Source organism: Felis catus, chromosome A1, assembly GCF_018350175.1.
Source record: "Felis catus isolate Fca126 chromosome A1, F.catus_Fca126_mat1.0, whole genome shotgun sequence".
In the NCBI taxonomy this organism is placed as follows: Eukaryota; Metazoa; Chordata; class Mammalia; order Carnivora; family Felidae; genus Felis; species Felis catus.
The window spans coordinates 150,716,709-150,723,723 of record NC_058368.1 but is presented as its reverse complement, the minus strand read 5'-3'; positions in this window follow the sequence as shown (position 1 = coordinate 150,723,723).

The window sequence follows — 7,015 nt, the reverse complement described above, 5'->3', positions numbered from 1 at the left end:
CCAAAGGATATATGTTCTTCCAAGTAGGATAGTCCTAAAGGTTTACAATTTAATTTCTATCTAAAAGAGCTCTGGCATTTTTCTTCCTGCTTAATCCCTCTCCTCTATGACAGGGTAGTCTGCAATGATGTGCTGAGTGACAAATCATATACAACCTTAATTAACTGCATGAGCCTTTTTAATGTTGACTTTTAACTCACACTCTCATACAAAAGGATTATACCACCAGACTTCAAATAACCACATGAATAACTCACTGTATCAAAGTATATAAGTGGTTCGAATAGCCACATGCTCTCGAGGTTTGTATACCTTGTGAGCATAAATTAGTTAAAAATAAATCTCCAAGGTTCTAACAGGAGAGATCTTCCAAACTATTTCAAAACACACAATTTCTCCAGGTAGTATCCACCATGAAAGTAGTTCTCATCATGACAAATGCCAAGGTTTACATATTCTAAGCAAAGAGAGCAGAATGAGAGAGTACTCAAACTTAGGTCATTCTCACAATATAAGTAGTTTTCTAAACTTTATTATGAAAATCTTCAAGCCATAGAAAAACTTAAAGAACAGCATATTTATATGTATGTTTATATTATATGTAGTTATATATATAAAATATATATAATATACATATATGTATTTTTAAGTGTTTTATAATTATATTTTTATATTCTTTTAATCCAGTAATCATAGCATTTTATATATTCAAGTATTTGAGTATTTGTTTAAACTTATTAATTTTACACTTTATTGCTTTATAATAAAAGAATAAGGTCTATTTAATTTTCACTTTTTAAAAAATTATCAGTGTTTTCTCTGTGGTCTAATATATGATCATTTTTTACACAGTTCTGGGATTTAGCTTCTATTCATGGGGTACTAAGTTAAAGAGATATATAGTAAAACCTTGGTTTGCGAGCTTGCAGAAACATGCATGTAATCCAAAGCATTTGTATATAAAAACAAATTTCAAGAAACATTTGGCTTAGTTGTGAGCATGTGACATTTGGCGTCATGTACTATTTGTATTGCAAGACATTACTTATTTATGAAGCTAAAATTAGAAATGTTTGCTTGTTGTGCAGAACACTAGCAGAATAAATTACTTGCAATCCGAGGTTGATTTATCTAACAATTAGGCCTTAAAAATTATGCTGTTCAGATAGCATGTAAACTTTTTGATGTTTTGCCAACTTAATATTTCAAATACTAGTATAATTGTTACTGTTACTTTTATACTTTTGTTCTATACATTTTTGGTGAGACATTACATACGTAATCATTTATGTTATAAAATTATCTTTACAAAATTAAAAAAAATCATCATCTTTGTCCTGTTTAGTGCTCTTTCCTTGCCTTGGGTTCTACTCTGACCAGCATTAGCATTAATAATATAATATGTGCTTTTTCCCTTTTGTCCTCTTTTTTTTCTTTGCTTGAAATAGTTTATTTTAATTTAAAATATTCTTATTTTGTTTGGCAGTGTGTCTCTTTGTAAAGAACACATAATTGACTTCGTATTTTGACTTAGTCTGAGAGTATGTATGTATTTTAATTGAAAATTTTAACCTATTGATAGTTATTGTCATAGCTGACAACTTAGCACGTATTAACATGTGTCATTTTTATTTTTATGCTTCCTGGATAATTCTATAGATTTCTAGTTTTGTTGTAAGAAAACTGAAATTTAACTACTTATTCTAGTGATGTGGTAATACCTGTTTTTATCATTCTATTAAAGATTACCATCATATTACATAAATAAATCCATGTTTCTTTAATGATTAATGTATCAAATAAAATAAAACAAAATATGTAATACAAAGAAATTAGCACCCTCTGCACCCAACATCCAGATTATTATTAAATGTTAAATGTTTTTCTATTGTCTTTTTAAAGTGATCTTTGCCTCATTTTGAAATCATTCAAAAAATATTTTTCTTAATTTAATTATACATTTCATTGTCTCCAGTGTTTACAACTAATCCTTTACTGAGTTTTCTATTTGCTTTGTTTCTCATTTACATAAAATAGGTGTTTACAGTGTATTTAAGAATACATAAGTGGTATGTGTTCTAAAACCTTCTATACCTGAGACTTATTTCTGCTGCCTTTACACATAAATGACACATTTGTTTTTGGTTGAAATTCTTGAGTCTCAATCTTTTTTCCCCTCAAAACTCTATTTTCTTCTGTTTATTATGAAATACTTTTGTTTGTTATAAGTTGTCTAAGACAAGCTCAATTCTTATTCTAAGATAGAAACTCTGTTCTTTTTTTTTCTAATGCTTTAAGGATCTTTTCTTTCACTTGTAATTCCCTAAAGTCATGGGGGTGTATTTAAATAGGAGCCTCTCTTCATAGTGATGTCTTTTCATTAATTTGCCACCTACAAGATGAGCCTCTTCCATCACCATAGACCCATCTTTCTTCAGACCAGAAACTTTGTTCTGTTCAGTCTAAAGTATCACTTAACTTTTATTTGTTGGCTCTCTGTTCTCTGCATTCTATTTCTATGATCTTCTTTTTCAAAATTTCCTTTTGTTCCTTTTTTAGATTATAATAGAGTTACCTAAGTGTAGTATCCTCATTGCCAAAATATTTTTCTGTATCTTCAATTTATTACATATGGTAGTGTTTTCAGTTCTGCAGATGCATTTTTTTTTGTTTTTTTTCTTTCTGATCTTTCTTTGTATAATTGAGTGTATCTGGTTTTTAGCCAACCCTCTTTTATCCAAGTCTTTTACCTCATCTTATACTTCCTGATTCATAGAATCTAAATTTTCCTGGATTTGGGGGAATATACAGAAAAACTTTCTGAAGTTTCTTATGGTAAATGTTCTTTGAAACTGTGGTATTCATTCTCATAAAAAATAAATAGTTCAATTTGACACTGACGAATATTTTCACAGGTTTCATATTCGTGTGTTTTTTTTCTATACAGTTAGGCTTTAAGAAACATCTATCTAGTTCAGTCTTCCCTGCATTGCCTATTTGGTTGTTGTTGGATCCATTGTCTTAGATATTAGGTTGGAGGGCTGGTTGAGATGTATTGTTTGTATCCAATTTTCTTGATTTTTAAAATTGGAAGCAACCCAGGTGTCCTTCAGCAGGTTTATGATGAAACAAACTGGATACCCATATCATGGACCACTACTCAGCAATAAAAAGGAACAAACTAGGGGCACCTGGGTGTCTCAGTTGGTTGAGCGTCTGACTTCAGCTCGGGTCATAGTCTCACAGTTCATGAGTTCAAACCCCGTATCAAGGCTCTGTGCTGACAGCTCAGAGCCTGGACCCTGCTTGGATTCTGTGTCTCCCTCCCACTTATGCTCTGTCTTTCTCTCTCTCTCTGTCTCTCAAAAATAAATAAACATTAAAAAAACATTTTTTAAAGGAACAAACTATATGATAGACACAATATCCTGGGGAGATATCACCAGAGAATTATGCTGAGTGAGAAAAGGCCAATGACAAAAGCTTACATATTATATGATCTTATTTACATAACATTCTTGAAATGAAAAAATTCTAAAAATGGAAAACAGATTAGTCATTACTAGGACTCTAGGAGCAGGGGAATGAGTGTGGATAAAGGCACTTGTAAAAGGGCAAAAGAGGGATCTTTGTGGTGATGGAAATGTTCTGTATCTTGACTGTATCAATGTCAAAATTCTGGTGGTGATGCTGTAATATACAGTACTATATATTAAAAACATTTTTTTTTACATTTATTTATTTTTGAGAGACAGAGAGGGACAGAGTGTGAGCAGGGGAGGAGCAGAGAGAGAGGGAGACACAGAATCAGAGGCAGGCTCCAGACTCCAAGCTTTCAGCACAGAGCCCGGCACGGGGCTCGAACCCATGAACTGTGAGATCGTGACCTGAGCCGAAGGTGGACGTTTAACCGACTGAGCCACCCAGGCACCCCAATATCATACTAAATTTTAACAGTACCATGTTACTATTGGGGGATATCCTGGGTAAAGTGTACTCTATATTATTACTTATAACTACATGCCAATCTACAATTATGTCAAAGCAAAAAATTTAATTTTAAAAGGATTTTTTATAAAAAGGATATTTGGGCATTTACTAAGAAACCACAAAAGTGATAAAATGGAAAGATGATTTGACTGGAGTGGGGACAGAGGAACAAAAGATGGAGAAGTGAACCTTCCAAAGTAAATACCCTTGGGCAATCTTCATGCTTACACTGTATATAAATAAAGTACAGTTGCTGAGGTGAAATAAACTCACTCAGGTCCTCTGACTATAACCTACTAAAAGATTTTGTCCAGAGAGAAGGAAGGATGGAAAGTGAATCTCAAATTGATAAGTATTCTTTCTCAATATGAGACCTTTGGAGTAAGACCCCATGTGAATCTTCTAGGATTTTACTTGACTATAATGCCATCTGATTTGCACAGAGGTCATTTATTTTGTAGTTCTAAACATATAAGCTGAAAATTGCTGTGATTTGGGAATCCTGCCCTTTTCACCTCTTATTTGGTTGGTGCTAAATAACTGTAACAAAGCGGAATTTTCTGCAATTATTCGTATAGCTTAATGGACAAATCGATGGCGTTTTCCCCTCTGGCCTCTGCTGCTGCCTGTCTATATTTCACGTTATTTAATGCCCACACTGTCACTAAATTGCTACAGTCCTAATATGATTGTTCTAATATGATAATAATGGATAATCCTCACTGAGTACTTACTACATGCCAGGAACATGCCAGGCACTATTTAAACAGTTTACATTTAAACTCATTTAATCTAAGTAACAATCCTATGGGTTGGCTTTTGTTATTATCACCATTTTACAGCAGAGGTACAGAGAGTTGAATTAATTCAGCCTGTGCTTCAAATAGTGAAGCCAAGAAGCAAATCCAAGTGATATTAACTCTAGAGCTCATACTTTTAACCACTGTACTTTATTGTCTTGCATGAGACTGCACTATATAGTGAAGTACAAGAAAGCCCTCTAAAACTGTGTGATACAAACATAAGGAATGACAGATTCTGACTAGTTGTACTTTACATTTTGATGCAGCTGGATGACTGAATTTTGGCTACTGATATGCGGGCAGTAGTCACACATCACTTCTGGGACTGACCCATAAAACCTCCTTGCCATGATTTTCCATCTGCTTTCTCCATCCTTTCATTGAACAGGATAGAATTTAAGAACTTGGAGGAATCTGAATTCCTGCACTGCTGCTGATAGAAGAGCTGGCTAATAGGAATCCATGTTGTGCTCTTGCAGGAGTGAGAAATAAACTTTTATTGTTTTAAACAACTTAAATTTGGTGTTGGTTATTGTTAGCCAATCTTGGGTGAATACAAGATGTTATCAATAGTATTGCTATGCACGTTCTCTTCTTTCACTGTTTTTCTTTCCTTTTTTCTTTAATTTTATTTTTTTAATTTACATCCAAATTAGTTAGCATGTAGTGCAACAATGATTTCAGGAGTAGATGCCTTAATGGCCCTTACCCATTTAGCCCATCCACCCTCCCACAACCCCTCCAGTAGCCCTCTGTTTGTTCTCCGTATTTAAGAGTCTTTTATGTTTTGTCCCTGTCCCTATTTTTATATTATGTTTGCTTCCCTTCCCTTATGTTCATCTCTTCTGTGTCTTAAAGTCCTCATATGAGTGAAGTCATAGGATATTTGTCTTTCTCTGACTAATTTCGCTTAGCATAATACCCTCTAGTTCTATCTACGTAGTTGCAAATGGCAAGATTTCATCTTTTTGATTGCTAATACTCCATTTGTGTGTGTGTGTGTGTGTGTGTGTGTGTGTGTGTGTATGACATCTTCTTTATCCATTCATCTGTTGATGGACATTTGAGCTCTTTCCATACTTTGGCTATTGTTGATAGTGCTACTACGAATATGGGGGTGCATGTGCCTCTTCGAAACAGCATACCTGTATCCCTTGGAAAAATATGTAGTAGTACAATTGCTGGGTCATGGGGTAGTTCTATTTTTAATTTTTTGAGGAACCTCCACACTGTTTTCCAGAGTGGCTGCACCAGCCTGCATTCCCACCAGCAGTGCCAAAGAGATCCTCTTTCTCCACATCCTTGCCAACATCTGTTGTTGCCTGAGTTGTTAATGTTAGCTACTCTGACCAGTGTGAGGTGATATCTCGTTGTGGTTTTGATTTGTATTTCCCAGATGATGAGTGATAGTGAGCATTTTTTCATGTGTCGGTTGGCCATCTGGATGTCTTCTTTGGAATGGAAGTGTCGATTCATGTCTTTTGCATGGATGATTTCACTGGATGATTTGTTTTTTGGGTGTTGAGTTTGGTAAGTTCTTTATAGATTTTGGATACTAACCCTTTATCTGATATGTCGTTTGCAAATATCTTCTCCCATTCCATCGGTTGCCTTTTAGTTTTGCTGATTGTTTCCTTCACCGTGCAGAAGTTTTTATTTTGATGAGGTCCCAATAGTTCATTTTTGCTTTTGTTTCCCTTGCCTCCAGAGACGTGTTGAGTAAGAAGTTGCTATGGCCAAGGTCAAAGAGGTTTTTGCCTGCTTTCTCCTTGAGGATTTGGATGGCTTCCTGTCTTACGTTTAAGTCTTTCATCCATTTTGAGTTTATTTTTGTGTATGATGTAAGAAAGTGATCCACGTTCATTCTTCTGCATGTCACCATCCAGTTTTCCCAGCACCACTTGCTGACGAGACTATCCATCGGATAGTCTTTGGATATCCCATTGGATATTCTTTTCTGCTTTGTCAAAAATTCGTGGGCCATACATTTGTGGGTCCATTTCTGTGTTCTCTATTCTGTTCCATTGATCTGAGTGTCTGTTTTTGTGCCAGTGCCGTACTGTCTTGATGATTACAGTTCTGTAATACCGCTTGAAGTCCAGGATTGTGATGCCTCCTGCTTTGGTTTTCTTTTTCAAGGTAGCTTTTGCCATTCGGGGTCTTTTCTGGTTCCATACAAATTTTATGATTGTTTGCTCTAGCTCTGTAAGGAATTCTGGTGT